Source organism: Anser anser, assembly GCF_964211835.1.
Source record: "Anser anser genome assembly, contig: HAP1_SCAFFOLD_141, whole genome shotgun sequence".
Classification (NCBI taxonomy): domain Eukaryota; kingdom Metazoa; phylum Chordata; class Aves; order Anseriformes; family Anatidae; genus Anser; species Anser anser.
In genome coordinates, this window is record NW_028153522.1 from 179,781 (window position 1) to 198,596 (window position 18,816).

Below are 18,816 nucleotides of genomic sequence, written 5' to 3' on the forward strand. Positions count from 1 at the left end.
GTCCAAAAAGAACCCAGCAAGGCACTGTTTTGACAGCTAAACCACACAAACTCATATTTCAACTATAATTAACTTAGAAAAAGTATCCATAGTCTCAGTGTTTGCCTCAAATTCCAGCTGAATGTAGTCGAGAATGAATCTGAGTCTGCTTGACAGCTATACTTTGTGCAGAACAGAGCTGCATAAGCAAGCAGAATATTATTAGGTACAAATGCTGAGAAATATTCCTTTCTAAGGTGAATGTCTATGAGTAGAAGTACTTCTTCACTTCTTTCCCTTTCAAAGGAATTTGCACAACTCTAAACAATATAATTTATACACAGACTCCTATCGCACTACTGTCCACACGTGCCACTGTCAGCCTCTTTAAAGCTTCAGAAATTGCTTCTTACATAGCACTGTCCTCTAGAGCTCTTTCTTCTCGTTACTCTCCTGTTTTTCAGTTATCCCCCTATTTGCATACTGACACATTTTTTTCTTTCTCCTGCTACTGCACTTAACCTGAGCACCAAAGCTTTCCAGTACAACCAGGGACTTTCAGCATAAAAGCATGTTTTGAACAGAAGGCGGCAGCACCAGGAGGCTAACAGGGGTGAATTGCCTTCCTTCTTGCTTAACCTTCCAGTTTAGGAGTAATGAAATCAAAACAAAAGCATGAATTATTACCTTCCTCTGTAGACAGTGTCACAGTTCTCACCACTGTCCGGACATTTTCCTTTTCCGGAGCAGGAAAAATCATAGAATCGACGGGAGGAAGAGAAGATCTTGAAGGACCTTCTGCTCAGAGCAAGCAAAACATAAGGAAGTTTACCAAACAGAAAAAACTATCACGAAGAACAAAAAACTTTAATTATTCATTACTGTCAAACATACAGTGACCAGAGCATGCAAATAAGAGAGGTGACTAGTTTGCCTCTGGTTGCCCTTGGAATTCCCATCTAGAATACCAGCTGGCTGAGAATCAGGTTGCTCGATGCCCCCAGCTAAACATGGAAGTCTATCCCTCAAGCAGCTCCCAGCCACCATCACCTGCCATTCTGAAGCCAATCAAATTTCACTTCTTTGGCAAAATAGTTGGATTCACCAAAGCATAGCCAGCTACCCGGTATTACTGGAAGAGTTTTTTTTTGAAAGAAAAATCATCACACAGGATGAAGGTGAACAGGGTAAGGAAGCAGGGAATATTAACTCACCACCGTGTCTCTTAGTTTTTTCCTTCATTTTCTGCAATTTGATTTCTTCAAGTGTTTTTATTCCAAAATTCAGACCGTCCTCTGAAAACAGAAAACAGTTAATGAGACTAAGGCTTAGAGGCACTCACTGAGGACCACAGATCCTCAGGCTTCTTAGTGCTCAGGAACTTTCAGAAGTATTTAGAATAAAGCCTGTCAACACTCCTCACAAGTGAAACAACCATAGAATCAATGGCATTTTGCCCCTCCTTTCACCCTTCAGGGTAAAAACTGTAGTTTTAATTTTAATCCATTTACGTGATATTAGATCCCTCTATCGTTAGATATGGCTTTCAACAGTGGTTGCCAGGCTGCACGTGCAGCCATTTAAACTCCATGCTGTGACCCTGTTTTGTTCTCCAAAAGGAAAGAAAAGGAGTTCAACTTTCTGACCCAATGGGCACATGATGGTATCAGGGAGAAATGAGATCATGGAAATAACCGAGTCCATTCAGCACCCCTACATTCTGTTGTGTTTTTACGCCACATTGCTTTTGAGTTAATTGTCAAGTTCTCCTTCCGATTTATCCTACTACAGGTGCTGGAATACCTTGTTTAGCAGTAGTAGCACTGGCTTTCCGAGTGGAAATCATCCGTAATCCATTTTGGCCTTCCTCAGCTGGTTGCTGGACGGGAGTTTTAGTTTCTTCTCCTTCCGCAGAAAGCTGGTCTGAAGGGGAAAAATCTATTCAGTTATGCATAGGCCAGATTGTTCGTGATTATGTAGCTCATGCAATGACACTTCAGTCCATGGTTCCTATAAAAAAGTTGGTTTTTTTTTTGTTTTTTTTTTTTTTTTTTAATACAGCTACACTGACCTGATGAACTCGTAAGTAGACTACCCTAGGACAAAACATCTAGGACTCTAGATTCTCTCTGCAGCTTTAACTACTACACAACATATTACTCTTCAGACAAAAAAAAAGGAATTTCCTTCCTAGTTTCACATAGAGCTTTACACAACAGACCAGCTAAAGCCAAGAGTGGTTCTAAGCTTTCCTCCAACATTTCAGGTTCTGTCCACTGACTGCCAGACAAAGCCACCAGTGACCTGAGCGGACTGCCTGCCCTATCGCTAGTCAGACCTCAGGTCATCTGTGATTTATACATTCATTTACAGCACAAATTCCTTCCAAGAACCAAAGACTTACACAATCATTTACAGCACAAATTCCTTCCAAGAACCAAACCATGCTCACCATCATCATCTTCATCATCATCTGCAGCATTGATTACAACTGGAGGGTGTGTAGGGCTTGGGACATTTTCCGAGTTTTCCACTTTCATCACCCGCCTTAGCTATGGAGAGGGATTGGACTGGACAGAAAGTTTGTTTTGCTGCAGTGACATCTGAGCCACTTTCAAATCATCGTCCGCGGACTCAGGCGGACTTGGCAGTGTAGCTAGAGGAAGAGGAGGATCATCAGTAATATGGCAGTTTAAAACTTTGACCACAATGCACGAAGATGGTAGCTAAGGCAGATAACCTGCACAGGCAATGAATGCAGCATCTCCTTTTGCCCATCCCGCCACTGTTTACACCGTGAACAATGACTTGCCTTCAAACAACAACACATCTCCCTACCACCCAGCAGAAGACGAAACAACAGAAAGCAAACTGCAAGGCAAATATCACACAAAGCAGAGAGAAGCTGAGCATGAAAGCAGAAAACAAATACCAGCAGTACAGCAGCAGTACACTCGGTTTAGCTGACCACCTAGGACTGCAGACCTTTTCCTGCACTCACAAATGAACGGTTACCTGATGTCTCCTACACTATTGGCACCCACTAAGTAATATGCAAAATTAATTCTTCAATACTTAAAGAAAAAGGACCTAAACTCACTCTTGCTTGGTGGTAAGAAGACGCCATCGATGTAACGTCCCTTTGCGTGATGAAAAGCACAGTTGGCTTTCTGACAGCCTACTGGCTGCTTCTCCCAGTAGCAGGGAATCTCAGCGCGCTTTTTCTGAAGACAGAAAGAAAGACAAGCTCGTGATAACATGCACCTAAGGTTTGCAAAGAGATGCACAGTTCCAGGTCACGACAGCGATAGGGCTGTCACAATACAGTGCTGAAACATCATTCCAAAGGTCAGTTTATCACGGAAGTATAGTATTTCCGGGCATATTCACAAAGTTTGCAGAAGCTGTAACCACTATGCACGTTTAGCCTTGTCATCATTCAGTTTGAGAAGACAGGCACTCTCAGACATCAGTTTAGGGTGGGTTAAACTAATACACCTAGGATTATACTAGGATTATTCAGAGGGAAAAAGAACATCTTAAATTGCCTACGTTAACTCTATCCAGAACTACTTCTCGGAGACTTCGTTCTTCTGCACCTTTAACTTTCCCCACTGCTTCCTAGCCCAGGCAGCTAGAACAGCATTATCTGAAGGACTCCGGGACACAAGAGACCTGATAGATCATTATCAAGCCTGCTCTCAGGAGGCTAGTACAGCCTGTTTATTACCCCCCTGCTCCAGCAGGTTTTAGCAGTCTAGTTAGCGGTTATTCTGCATCTGTTGAGAAAATACTGTCGGCGTCTAATAAAAGAAAATCTTGCTAAGACATACCTAAGGCATTGATTTTATTTCCCTCTCCTTCCTCCCACCCCCTCCCCTGCTAACAGAAACCAGTGTAATTCCAAAGCAAAGGACTCTATCCTGCAAAAGCACAATCAGCACACCTACAGCACTGAAAAATGCTTTTGTTGATTTATTTTGAGAACACATCTTTAGGCACTCACATCGATTTCCATGTGTCTGAATCGGCAGACATTCCTGAAACAACGACCCTCCTGCCACAGCGTGCAGACTGTCTCGTTCCCCAGAGCAGCTTCACAGTGGCGGAAGGAACAGTTGTCTCCCTGTAACCAAAAGGAAACCAACAAGGAAAATATAGTACAGCCTCAAAAACGTCCATGCTACTGCTTCAGGTTGCTACAATTGAATTCAGAATCTATCTGGTTATCACGTTAACCAAAGACCAGTGTGCCTCCTCCTCCTACTCTACCCCTTCCTGAAAAAAATGAAAAAAAAAAAAAAACCAAAAAAAAAACAAAGCAAAGCAAAGCAAAAGAAACCCAGCCATACCTTGGTACAGGTAGAATAGAAATAGAAGTAGCAATCGTCTCCTTGTTTAGACATGCCGACAAGTTCTGATAACAAGCTCGGGTTCTCTCCACAGGGACTTCCTCTGCTCTTGGAGAGAGCTGTCTTCACCCTTGCTTGGGCTGAAAGTCTTCCACTGGCTTGTGATCAGTGAAATCTTCTTTTTAAAAGTAACCCTAAAGAAAGTACCAACAAGTGAAAAATAATGAGTAACAAGCATTTTTCCAGCTTTCTTCTGTTCATCAAATTAGTCTCTTGAGGAGAGCAATGCCTTGAAATCAGCTGTTACGGGAACTAACACAATATTAAACTAAAGTTCTGTAAAGCTGCCAGGAGCTTTGTCAGCAAGTGTTCTCTTCCACGTCCTCAATAATATGCCTTGGAGCACATCCGGAAGCCTGAAAATGGAGTCACTTCTTCAAAAACCACCTGATCATACATGCAAGGCAATGATCAACTATGGCTACGAGTAACTTCTACAGAACGCAGTATGACGCATTAAATAGCACGTTCCAGTCACTGTGGGTCTTCGAGTTCACCTACCTGGACAACCTCAGCAAAGTTATCGATCTTCAAAGACTTCCAGTTAACTTCTCCTGGAGGCCGAACCAACACTGAATCCGTGAATTAATGATAAAGGGGTAGGAAGAATTTGCCTCCTCACTTTGCCAAGGGAGCCTCTCATCCACAATTCAAACATAGGATGTGCTTTTAAACAGCTTATAACTAATGGAGGAAGCAAGTCCATCTGAACACTCTCTCAGACTGGAGACAGCCAGGGTTAGTTAGCTCTTCAAAAAATAAAAACCAAAAAAAAAAACCACAAAACAAAACAAAAACAAAAAAACCCAGTGCATTTAGAGATGAACTCGTGATTCAAAGTGGCTGCAAAAATGAGGCTCCATCTTCCACAGCCAGAAAATTTGACTTTTTTTTTTTTTTTTAATTCAAAATTCAGTATGTTCCAATCTCTGGTCTTCAAGATTTCTTCACCTATTAAGAAAACACTAAAACCTTTCCCCGTCTTTATTACCTGTACAGCAAAAAACACACCAGTGCACAGAAATACACAAATGTGCATACGCATACACACATATGTGTTTAGACACACACACGAGGAGTGAGTGATAGAAAGTTAGCGAGAGCGACAGTGGAAATCAGAAGTTTTGCCTTTTTGACACAGAGAGCGCGTAAAAACTCTCTCATTTTGAGGGAACTAGAAAAAAAAGGAGGATCTACCAAATATTTTGATGAGTATGCCTTCGAGGCCAATGCTTTATACCATGAGTGATCTGGGGGCCAGCACACAAATATGCATACATATGTATCACACAGTATCACAGATTTCTAGGTTGGAAGAGACCTCAAGATCATCGAGTCCAACCTCCGACCTAACACTAAGTACTCCACTAAACCATATCGCTAAGCTCTACATCTAAACGTCTTTTAAAGACCTCCAGGGATGCTGACTCCACCACCTCCCTGGGCAGCCCGTTCCAATGCTTAATAACCCTTTCGGTAAAGAAGTACTTCCTAACATCCAACCTAAAACTCCCCTGTCGCAACTTTCGCCCATTCCCCCTCGTCCTGTCACCAGGCACGTAGGAGAACAGACCAACCCCCACCTCTTTACAGCCTCCTTTAAGGTAACTGTAGAGAGCGATAAGGTCGCCCCTGAGCCTCCTCTTCTCCAGGCTGAACAAGCCCAGCTCCCTCAGCCGCTCCTCGTAAGACTTGTTCTCCAGACCCCTCACCAGCTTGGTCGCCCTTCTCTGGACTCGCTCGAGCACGTCCATGTCCTTCCTGTAGCGAGGGGCCCAAAACTGAACACAGTACTCAAGGTGCGGCCTCACCAGAGCCGAGTACAGGGGCACAATCACTTCCCTAGACCTGCTGGCCACACTGCTTCTTATACAGGCCAGGATGCTGTTGGCCTTCTTGGCCACCTGGGCACACTGCTGGCTCATATTCAGCCGACTGTCAACCAACACTCCCAGGTCCCTCTCGGCCAGGCAGCTTTCCAGCCACTCATCTCCCAGCCTGTAGCTCTGCTTGGGGTTGTTGCGCCCCAGGTGCAGGACCCGGCACTTGGCCTTGTTGAACTTCATACAGTTGACCTCAGCCCATCGCTCCAGCCTATCCAGATCAAATATGTACATGCATACAGGATAAACATATCTATACACACAAGCGTGCACAGTATATGTCGTATGGTATCCATATGGAGAACAACTCGTAGCCCTGATCAGACACGTAGAGTTGCAATCAATTAACAGCAGGAAGGCAGCAGATCAAGGATACAGCAAGCTTTGAGAGGCAGGGCAATGCTCACTTTGCCAGTGGCATGGCTGCATGATACCAAGAATTTTGAATTAGTTTGATTTTTTGGAAGCAATTTGTTTTCTTTCTGCGCTGTAGCAAATACCACAGGTTTGCCATCACGTGCTGTTCCCTAATCCATATATCCATCATCATCCATTGCTGCAAGATCATGAAAGGTTAGAAAAGATGACTTAGGTCCAATTTAACAGCCAATGATTTTTCAATGACCAGAGCTGCAACAGATTTTATTTAGCCACAAGCAGGTTTTTTTTTCTGATGTGAAGTCAGATATTTTGATTTTTTTTTTAAGACACTAAATGTCATAAAACCTGCAACCAGACCAGATAAAGTTCAAATTAGAGTGATTCTGAAGCCTTTCATTAAAATGCTACACATTTCTGTGCAAATTATTTCTGACTCTTCTGGACAAAAGCGGATGAAATAGTTCTTACAAATTAATAATAAAAGGTTGGAACCTTTTACTCACACAAACACTAGTGAATTTTCCAGGAAGTATTATTTTGGCAGGGAATTTTCCCAAATCTAAAGTAAAGAGGGGAAAAGTTGGGTTCCCGTATTAGTTGTTGGTTTTGACTGCTTGACAAAGGGAATAAAAACAGTAGTTAAGTGCAAGGTTTCCTTCTCTTCTTTAGTATTGAGAGGAATCGTCACTTCTGACCTTTAGCACCTTCAGAAACACACTTAGTGCCATGCAGATTCCTCTGCATCTACTTCTAAAAATTACTGGTGCTCCTTAGCATGGAAGTTGGACTTGAAATCTTTTCCAGACTGAGCTCTTTTGAATGCCCAAGGAGCTCATCATTTTGCTTGTTGCCTTCCATTTTCCTGAACAGACCCAGAACGCTGTTCAGGATATGAATGGATCTGGTCTAAGGAATGGGAAGAAAGCAAAAACCAAGGATACCTCACAGCCCTAAATGCCATAAAAAGCAGTCACATTTTAAAAAAGATCTCCAAAGCTTTTTTTTTTTTTTTTAAACTGACATCTGCCAATATGGCGATCCAAGTGCTGAACAGAAACCAACTGAACTAGCCCCTGAAAGCCTGAATAAAAATGAGTAACTCTGGTGCACTCAGCAGGTCTGTAATAGAAGTTGGCAAGATTTTTAGATTTCTTTTTTCTCCAGGGTGCTAGTAAAGTTTTTGCGTTACGAGATTTTGAACTCTTTTTGTACAAAAGAATTACAGATGCACTACAGTCACGGTAGCTGGGGGTCTGGAAATACATGCCAACAAGTGTCATAAACTTTGCCTTTGCTGAAGGAAGATAACTAGTCCAAAGAAAACCTGCCTAGTTTGTTTTACAGGCTTGTCTTTCTCAGTATGGAACAAACTGACCTCCCTGGTCTAACTTTCCAGTTGGCTATTCTGCCTTTGTCCTGGAGAGAAGAGCAAGAAGGGAACAAAATATTTTTGCACTCCAAAAAATGCATTAGGGAAGGATTATCACACCTACCTAAGGGTAATTTCTTGTTTGTTTATAAAGCACAAAGTCTTTCTCTTGGACAGTCTCTGTTGCTGGCCTGTTTTGTGCCTTCCATTTATAATAAAGGTATTAAAGATGCTTACCCCGTTTTGGTGGTTTTTTATTTTAAGAACAGTGTAAGCGGACAGTCGGATGACAAGCAAGAAAGAACAGCATAAATCCTTGTTGTGACCCTGCTTTTTAATCACCCAGCATCAGCCTTGCTGCAAAACAGTCTCCGCTGATTTACCTGCTTGTTAAAGCACCCCACAGGCTGCAAGTGTTGTGTGCTAGGTGTCAAATTATATTTAACGGTGCATAGGTAAACCATTCATCTTCCCATGGTCAAAGCACAGAACAGCCTCCTGCTAACACAGCTCATCCTTGCTGTAACTGCTTTTAAACCTATTTGTTGGTAAGAAAAGAGCTCAGTACACCACCTTCACAGGGCAAAAATTCACATGGAAGAGCAGAAAAACCCAGAAGTGCTTCCTGAACTTCACGTTACCAACAGCACCATCGGATTTAGATCCTTGCCTGGCATCCAGGATGCACGGCCTGCAAGCACTGCTGCAACGTGGAAGTGCCAAGGCAGGTTTTTGGCCTGCCCTAAAACACTTTTTTTTTTTTTCTTTTACAAACAATACAAAGAGTGTGCCAGGTATGCTGTAATGCCCGTGTGCCAGGTCAATAGAGGATATCCAAACAACAGAGGCGCTTCTCCTAATTTCTGGCGTGAAAACACTTTCACAGCATTCTTTTCACGAAGAAACCCCTCTCTATCTTCTCCAATGCTCCAGGACCTGCTGCAGCTGCAGCGGCTGCGCTGGTACCAGCCGCATCTTTGACAAATCTTTTCAACGGTTCTGCTTTACCTCGGCACAGTTGAGGTCACTCCTCTTCCTCTTCCAGCTGAGGAAGCAGCTTGCGGGCTCTGCCACACGGTCGGTGCAGAAGCGAAAGCTGGGAACACAGCAGTCAAACCCTCACTGCTAACGAAGCCACCAGGGCAGAGGGCTGACACAGACCCACCAGAGGCGAACCGTACCCGCTCTCCCTCCCGGCTGCGAGGCTCGCCACAGCAGCCCCGACCCGAAGCGCTCACAATGCTTTGCTTGGTGATGTCACCGATGAGTCAGAGTCCCCAGATGAGCATCTGCCTTGCCACTCTTTAATGTTGGTGTTGTTTTTTGGTTGGTTGTTTGCTTGCTTTTGAAACTTATGTAGGTTATGGTAAACCTTCAGGTAAACCACAGATCAATGGGGAAGAAGTCCCACACGAGGGATGGCGCATTCTTTAACGTGCTGCATTCGACAAAGAAGCTCTCTCCATTTTGCGCAGTGGCAACAGGCACGACTGCAACACACGCACGTGTAGGCAGCACCTGCAGGTCCCAAACCGTTAACCAATTTTTAGATAGCACCAATTGTTTATGTAGTTGCTTTCCCTTCATCCATAACCCCTTTTTTCCTTTCTTTATATCGGGTGGCTCTCCTCCATTGTTCTGTCATTTTACTCCCCAGTGTCTGAGCAGGCACTGGGAATCGTTTCCAGAGGAAGGGTACTGCTGAAGCTACAACATTTACTCTCAGGGAAAAGAGAGTATGTGAAAGAATACATACTTCCTTTCTTTTTCCTTTTTTTTTTTTTTAAATCTCTGAAATCAATGCTGCGGCCTGGCAGCAAATAACTATGGGAGTAAAGATGATTCCTCATCCTCACTGTAACGTTGTAGTTAATGTCATAAAGAAGCAATTTCCCCAGGCAGTGGCCATTTGAGATGGGAAGGGGCAGTAAGAGGAAGTTTTCCTTAGCCTAGCTCTTCCCCCAGAACACCTCGCCATCCAGCAACAAATTCAATTCACCTGCTCCGCCTGATCAGTCAAACGCGCGTCCGACTCCAGCACACGTCACAGCGGTGGTTCTGACGTGGTTTGAGAATCACCTATCCGCAGAATATCTCGGGTTTGTACACTCAAATAACGCAGTCTTTTCCAAATAAGGCCCAGAGCTCACACTCCGAGTGCAGCCTAACAGCACCAGAGGGCCGGTAGGCTAAACATTCCCATCCTGGCAACAGGACTGACCCGGGCAACAGTAAGCATCCCTTCTGCACTTTCGCCGTGAACATCAACATAAGGAAACAGAGACCTCCTCGATCCAAGTTTGAAGAAACAAACACAAAGGTCACCCAAGCGGGTTGTTTTCAGCAAACTAACGGAGAAATTAAGGTGACAACCGCGTGCATCCAGAGTTAGTCAGATCCCGAAGGCAGTTCCTTTGGGAAACGCAGGAGCAGCGCGCCAGATGACGGCTACCTTACAGCGCACCCCTCAGAGGCACTGCTACGAAAGGAAGGCAGAAGGTTGGAACTCAAAATAACTCGCAAGGCGCCCGTTAAGGGGGAAGCTTTAATTTCCTGAGCAGAACCTCCCCCCTGAAGGCAGCCCAGGGACTCTTTGCTTCCCTAGGGAGACGGCAGGGACGGGGCAGGGCGGTGGGACGGGGGGACACAGGGCCAGATGGACGGCCAGACAGCCGGATGGATGGACAGACGGCCAGACGGACGGCCAAACGGCCCAAAAGGCCTGAGCAAGGGCTGAGGAGCGGGAGGGAAGGGCAGGGCGAGGGGAAGGGCGGCCCTGGGCCTGACAGGGCACCTTGGGCCTAACCCCGGGCAGCAGCTCCCCATCTCACAGGGCCCGCGGGGGGCTGCCTGTAACAGGAGATGCGGGCAGGTAAATTTTACAAGCACTGCATCACAAATACCCTGCAACACCTGAACTATTCACTGGGACAGCCTCCTTCCTCACCTCCTGAAAGCTCCAGCTGGCAAACCAAGGACAAAATGAAAGGCAGATGTGGAGGACCTCGTAAGATACTGTTTTGTTCCCTACGTGCCCACTGCTGGTGACACGTAATGCCTCCTGTTCCCAAACGACATCGGCACGTTACATCTTTACTACATGCTGAAAGGAACTCAGCAACTTGAACACAACTTAGAATTACCCATCCCGGCAGCAGGCTGTCCAGCTGAAGCTGCTTTAGCCAATCAAGTGTGTCATGCTGCCCCTCAAAGGTTTCTTCCTGGGAACGTCTGCTGTGACACTCCTGACGTATTACTTCTCGGAATGGCAGAACTGCGCTGGGTAGGCCCCACAGCAAGACTCGTATTTCTGTCCTTCCCTTTCAGGAAAGGATCTCCCACCTTGAATTTATTAATTTTCATGATGATGATACACAAAAAACTGAATGCTGATTAACAGATTTCTAGCACAGCCTGTGCATCAAAATTCATTTCTCTCCATTTAGGTAATCTTAGTTTCTGAGTTACAGTTACAGTCAAAATTTTTCTTCTTCGATTTTTTTCTTTTTCTTTTTTTTTTTTTTTTTTTTGTGATCAGAAAAACGAGGGGACTGGCTGTCCCAAGTCAGCCGGGGAACTTCTCTTTGGTCGATGCATCAAGCAACTCAGCTCTCTTGGGGAAACTTAAATAGAAAAGACAGATCTCCAAACGGATAAAAAAAATAAATCAAATGATAAAAACCCAACCGACACATCTGATACCCCAGCTTATTGAACAGCACAAGGGTTTAATCTACAGGCTCTGTCCAAAGCAGCAAGAAGTGACAGATTTAATCCAAACCAGTTGCCCGCTCTCACTCTCTGATCTGGAGACGTTATTGGACAAGCATGCATAGCAGTAACACTTGTAAACACTGGGTTACTGCACCACAGCCCCAAATCCCTCACGGGCCCACTAAGATACTTTTACTGACTGATCCACAATAAACACTCCCAAAAAGATTCTCAACAAGCTAAACCCTGTTTAGAAAGAATCTGAGGAACCTGTCACTGCAGCAACAAAGGGCTGCAATTGTATGCAAAATCTCCAACACCCTCCTTAGCACCCTGCTAGCTCAAGGACTGTGTGGGGCTTCCGTGCCCTGAACGAGTCCACCCTGGCCACATAACGCAGATGTAATGGTCAAGAAAGCACATAGCGTTATCGAAACTTATCAGATCCACAGCAAAAAGAAAAGCCCACGCTTCTATATTTCTCCTCCTTCTCCATTCACAGAAGGAAGAGACTGAAAACAGGCAGATTTGTGGTTTACATTTACAGTTAATGTGAAAAATGGCTATTTGTGAAATACATCACGTATTGTTTCAAGCTACAAACAACTCGCTCCCACAAAGGAAAGACTTTTGACCTCAGCATGCAACCCCAGTTACAAATAACTTCCTATCTACCAGCGGGCCGCGTTCCCCTGGCACTCAGTCACTCCGCAGCACGGCAGCCACCTTTGTTCTAAGGATGGCAAATTCTACTTAGAAACGCTCTGTAGAAGAGTGATGTTGTCCCCTTTTAACACGATCCGGCCTGCAGCACAGAGAAGGGAAAGAGGGGATTAGAGAGAGCCCAGAACCTGAGAATAATCTCGTGTTTTCAGAAAGTGTTTCGTGTGGTTGAGCAGGGTTTTGCCCATCATGCAGAGTGCAGGCCGCCTGGTATTACACGTTTCAAAGACCAGAACTGGTCTCAGGCAGGGACAGATTCTCCTTCATTCAGCAAAATCAGCAGCTCAAAAATCATCAGGGACAGAGATGTAGCCAGGAATTGCTCACTGAACTTCAACAGCAAGGCTCGTCACACGGTTGGTACGTCTCAGTGCTGCTACCTAGAAGGCTCACCCGGGCAGGTTTCAGACCGTGCGTCACTCGGGTTGCACAGACACACGACACACCCAGCTGTTTCCTTGATTTTGTCTTGGAGTGAATCTCCTCTGCGTCGTCCAGCGCCAAATTCACGTACTCGTCAAAGCCCTACAAATCGGCAACAGTGGCAATTAGTTCAGCAACAACACGAACCATCGTCAGCTGTGCTGACCCAGGCTGGACAACGAAGACTAATTGTTAGAGAAGCACGATTTCTTTTTTCCCTTGGGCTAGTTTTTCTTGACAAGAAAAAATAGGATTGTGAATGAGGGAAAACAAACTAACGATGTAACGTGGGGTCGTGCTGACACTCACGATGATGCAGCCTTCTATCCGCACGTTCACTTGCTCACCCACACCTGGATCCTCGAGCTCTGCAGAACGAAGGAGGAGAGCAAATTGGAACACAAACAGCGCGAGCAGTTTTGTTCTCTCTCGTGTGTTCAGAAATACCCGCTAACCATAGCCGCTAGAGCTCCCAAACACTCCAAGGAGCAACTCTCAGGGGCAGTTTCAATTAACAGTCTGACATTTTAGAGTCTTATATGACTGGGTGAATACTACACGTTTGCTGAAGGACACGTTTCCAGTCACAAGGGAACACTCCTGCACGCCCGGCTGCACGATCCCACTCCCGTTAACACGAGGGGGAAACGCCGGGCTGCGCAGCAGCTCCTTGTACCCACCAGCACGCCGCACAGCTCTCCATTCCCCACAAACCTGCCCCGAGCAACGGGTGGGAGCCGAAAACTCAGCGAGGGAGATCCCCGGACCCTCCCCGCTCCCCCCACCCCCCCCAAATCCCCATCCCCATCCCCTCCCCGTCCTCTCCCCGCGCTACTCACGCTCTGCAGGTAGCGGAAGATGAGGTTCTGGGGCACTGCGTGAAGGGCTCAGCACGGGGACAAGAGCTCCAGGCCCGGGACAAGGCCTCAAGACAAGGCCTCAAACCCTGCAACGAGGCCCCAGGGCCCCGGGACAAGGCCTCAAGGCCCGGGCCGAGACCCCTGAGGCCCGGGCCGCCCCCCACCCGCTCCCCCGTCGCTCCCCAGCCGCAGGAAGGCTACGATGGGCTGCACCATCACCGTCTGCACCTTCTGGTCCTGCCCGCGGTACGCCATGGCTGCCGCCGCCTCGCTGCTCCCGCCGCCCCTGCTGGGCCGCCTCCGGAAGCCCCTGAGGCCGGGCGGGAGCACGCAAGGTACGCTGGGATGCTGGAGGAGCGTGGGGGGCTGCTCTAGCAGGCCGGGAGGACCGCGTCTCTATGGTCGCAGGCAGGGGTCCCTGCGCTAGCTTTATTGGTGAGCAGCGAGGCTGGGGGGGGGAGGGGGGCAAGACAGCCTTAAATAAAATACAAATATAAAAAGTGTTATAAATGGCTGTTATAAATCCAAATAGGATTACAATCAAAGTTTACAATTTATTAAACGAATAGAGGCAAGCAAGCAGCGCTGGGTGCGCCGGGAGTCTCTGCTCCCCCAGGACGCACACCTGTTACTTAAGGCGGCTGGTTTTGATGCTCCCAGGCTAATACATATTCATTACTACTTCGAGAAGAGGCAGGGTTATTAGAATTGGTTTCCGGAATCCGAAACCCCTCCCAGGGGCGCCTGCGTATCAGTCTCTGGTGGTCTCTCGGGGCTTGCTCGGGCTGAATGCTGGTTGTCTTCCTCCCAGGCTTTTGTCCTTCAATTGCCCTTCAGCTCCCCCTTCCTCCTCGTTTGGGAGCCTCTGCGCCGGATTTCAGAAACTCTAGCAACATCCCCTGCAGTAGTCAGCACTTTTCCCTAAAAACCCCTTTGTTCTCTTATCACCTAGACCCGGGCCTCGATGTTAACCCTTCAAATCCCTTAGTGACACGAATTGCTGGACCATTCCTTACAAAAGGAAGGATAAAATATGTAGAGGAGCAATGGCACACGCGAAAGCCCAGCGCCGCGGGCAGAGGCAGCGAAGGTTGACGGCAGAACAGTGCTCGGTTTGAACACGGAGAGGGAAAGCGAGGGGAAGGTGGCCGAAGCCGGCCGCAGTCTCTGAGCTCTCCTCCTCCTGATTGTTTTCTCTCAAAGCCATTTCTGTCTGTGTGCGGGCACCCGGAGCCGGCAGAAGTCCCCGTGAAGTCCTTCGGCAGGACGGAGGGCTGCGTGGGCTCCAGTGAGAGAGGGAGTTAGGAGAATCTTATCAAGTAGAGATAGAGCGCTGACAGCGTTAAACTAGGATGCTACTTAGCGTCTTTGCTAACTATGGTGCATTGTGCCAATTAACTAAAGCAAGAAGCCTTGGGCCCCTTACCAAGGTCAGTCTCCTAATAAGAGAGTGAGCCTATCTTAAGAAACTGGGAGAAACTGGTCCTGCAGGTGGACAAGAGCCAAGGAGCAACTGAGTCTGTGCAAAGACAAGAGGTCAACTAGCGGTGACGAGGAAGAGTCATCAATCTTCATGCCCACGACCTCCCGTGCTGCCCAGCGCTGAATAAACATACCTACTTTACAATCTCACTGATTGTGGAGTCCCTTTTCCGCAAGTCACTAGCAGCGGTTTCTTCCGCAGAGGTTTTCCCAGAGCCGCTTCAAAGCTTCCCTCGCGGAGCTGGGGCGTCGCAGGGGGTCGTCAAAGCACGCACGCGCACACACACACACACACGCACACACACACACACACAGGCGTTGTTGTCCAAACAGAAAGTATTTACAACAAATTCGACAAGCGGTTTTCCTCTGCCAGCAGCAAATGCCTGAGGGCCCCTACAGCTTCACAAATCATAGCACAAAGAGCCTAAAGTTCCTCTAAAATTTAGGGAAATGATTCAAAATAGATCTGCTAGGGGAAAACGATCACTGGCGGCAGGGTACACAATACACGCGAGTCTCAGCTCTCCTCCGCAGGGTCAGTGCCCACGCCCAAGTGCGACGCTGATGGCACCCGAACATTTGCTGTAGCAGGCAGCAGAGCCAGCAGCTCAGGGGAGCAATTTTAAAAACCAGGAGGCACTTAAACCAACCCTTAATTGACCCAGTTACTGCAGGAGAGTCCCGACTACTCGCCCTGGAGTCCTACTGTCACCAGCAAAAAGCACCAACCAAAGCTTGGGGGAACTTTGGTACAGCACAAGAGAAGGGAGTGGGGGTAGCGTAGCCGTATCGCAGAGCTGCTGCTTTTCACACCATTTTATCATCCCTGATAATTGAAAGTAAGGCCGGGTGGGCTGACCCCACCACCACCACTCCTGGCAGCATGTTTGGTCCACAACGCTAGAATAATTATTCTGCTCCCTCCCGCCCCTACAGCTTCATCATCTGAAAAGATTACAGTCAAAACAATGGCATACACAAATAAAAGTCAAGAGTTGTCATAGTAACTCCGGGATTTGGGTATCAACTGTCCGAGAAATCAGAACACCCAGGCTTCACAATGTGCCCAACATCGAGCTGTGCCAAGGGGGGGGCGGAAGGAAGAAGCTTTCCGTTTAAGCCTTCAGAGCATCGCTCCGTCACTACGTCAATTCACAGCCACCACAGCGTGCCGATGGACATCTTTCTGTGCCAAAAGAAACAAGTGCTTTGTCCTCTTGATATCAAAGGTAGCCACCTATAGTTACGGAACCATGCACAAGACCTTAACTCTGACCAGCAGGAAAACTTAGGACAACTGAGTGCAGATCCTGCCAATTTCTACCAGTTCCAACTGTGCTTTAAGTCTCATTGCAAAGCCTCAGTTAGAAAAAGGATCACCTCAGGGTATCCAACAAGAAGAAGAGTTGTTTTCTTTTTTTTTTTTTTTTTTTCAATATACCATAGGACTATGCAGTTCAATCATCGATCATCTTGGAAAGCTCAAGGAGGAGGTCATCCTCATCCTTCCCTGGGTCCAAGTCGAGCTCGGCTTCCAGTATGCCGTCTGAGAGTTCCCAAAGTAGCATCTCTAAATCCTCGTCTACAGATACGGGCGCGTTGCCTGTGGAACTCAGCCGGCGTGTCCTTGCTTCTTCTAGCTGGGAAGAAGCTGAAGTCGAGCTTGAGAACTCCATTGGCTCCACGGATTCTGCCTGGCTTCCAAGATGTGCTTCAGGTCTTGGCAGAGCAAGGAAGAGAACAATCAGTATATGCCATTTCTTAACGGGAAATCCCTTTTCTGCAAACCGGCTCTTGAAACCGTAGCCAACCTCTCCTGCACTTCAATCTTACCCAGGGATTGTTATTCAATTAACCCAGGGCTACATTTAGAGCCCAATATATTAGCAGGTACATTTTTCAGTTTGGGGGTTTCTCTGTGAAGCCAGAGCACCCGGAGCCTAGCAAAGATGGGAAACCAACATGGCCTCCCGGAAGCCCAGTGTCCGAGAACTACATCTCCCGGCATGCTCTGGGAAAACAATATGGACTCCCGGAAACCCGGTGGCCAAGAACTACATTTCCCAGCACTCCCCAGAAAATTGAGCCTCGCAGCGTGCCGTAGGACGCCATTTTTTGCTCTGTTACATTACCGGTTTCGTGTTTATGGAGGGTTTTCCCGCCGTTTTGGGGGGTTTCCCCTCAATTTCGGGTTTTCAGCTCTCCATTTCAGAGTTCTTCCCCGCAATTTTGGGGTTCCTTCCCCTAATTTGGTGCTTCGCCCCCCCCCCACTTTTGGGGTTCCCCCTCCATTTTGGGGATTCCCCCCAATTCCAAGCCCCCCACAATTTTGGAGGCCCCCACCATCCTTTCTTGGCCTGCCACCCTAATATTAAGGTTCTTTCCCCCAATGTTGGGGTTCTCACCACATGTTTGAGGTTCCTTCCCTTAATTTGGGGCTTAGCTCCCCGGGATCTGGGGCTTTAACCCCAATTTTGGGGGTCCCCCCCAAGTTTGGGGATTCCTCCCCAGGTCTGGGGGGGGGTCCACATTCAATTCTGGAATTTCACACTTCCATTTAAGTCTTCTTCCCCCCAATTTGGGGGTTCACCCACCCAATTTTGGGGGTTCCTCCCCTAATTTCGGGGGACCCGACCGATTTTGGGGGTCCCCCCCAATTGTAGAGTCCCCCACCCTCCTTTTTTGGGTTCCCCCCTAATATTAAAGAGTTCTTCCGCCCAATTTTGGGGGACCCCACAATTTGGCCGTTCCTTCCCCTAACTTTGGGCTTCAACCCTTCGATTTTGGGGGGGGGTTCCCCCCCTCTTATTTTGGCCTTCCGCCCTAATATTAGGCCTAACCCCTAAGAACCTTGACCCCTAAGCCTATGGCAACCACGGATCTAACCCTAACCCCTACCCCAACAAACCCTAGAAACCCTAACCCTAAAAACCCTTGCAGCCCTAACCCGATAAAATTTACCACACTAAACCCCTGAAGACTGTTCTGGGGGGTCCACATCCAATTCTGGAATTTCACACTTCCATTTAAGTCTTCTTCCCCCCAATTTGGGGGTTCGCCCACCCAATTTTGGGGGTTCCTCCCCTAATTTGGGGGGGACACAACCGATTTTAGAGTCCCCCACCCTCCTTTTTTGGGTACCCCCTAATATTAAAAGTTCTTCCGCCCAATTTTGGGGGACCCCACAATTTTGACGTTCCTTCCCCTAACTTGGGGCTTCAACCCTTCGATTTTGGGGGGGGCTCCCACCCTCTTATTTTGGCCTTCCGCCCTAATATTAGGCCTAACCCCTAAGAACCTTGACCCCTAACGCTATGGCAACCACGGATCTAACCCTAACCCCTACCGCAACAAACCCTAGAAACCCTAACCCTAAAAACCCTTACAGCCCTAACCCGATAAAATTTACCACACTAAACCCCTGAAGACTGTTCTGGGGGGTCCACATTCAATTCTGGAATTTCACACTTCCATTTAAGTGTTCTGCCCCCCCAATATGGGGGTTCGCCCACGCAATTTTGGGGGTTCCTCCCCTAATTGTGGGGGGCACAACCAATTTTGGGGGGGACACAACCAATTTGGGGGGG

General features: G+C 47.3%; 1 long non-coding RNA gene across 1 annotated transcript; it reads right to left on the reverse strand.

The window, feature by feature from the left end:
- Positions 1-1,560: 1,560 nt before the first annotated feature.
- LOC310891987 lies at positions 1,561-18,345 on the reverse strand. Its single transcript, XR_014577840.1, has 7 exons — positions 13,973-18,345; positions 13,194-13,252; positions 12,855-12,986; positions 3,986-4,525; positions 3,080-3,203; positions 2,432-2,635; positions 1,561-1,902 (listed from the first exon to the last, which is right to left on the reverse strand). It is a non-coding gene; the product is annotated as an uncharacterized lncRNA (long non-coding RNA).
- Positions 18,346-18,816: the final 471 nt, after the last annotated feature.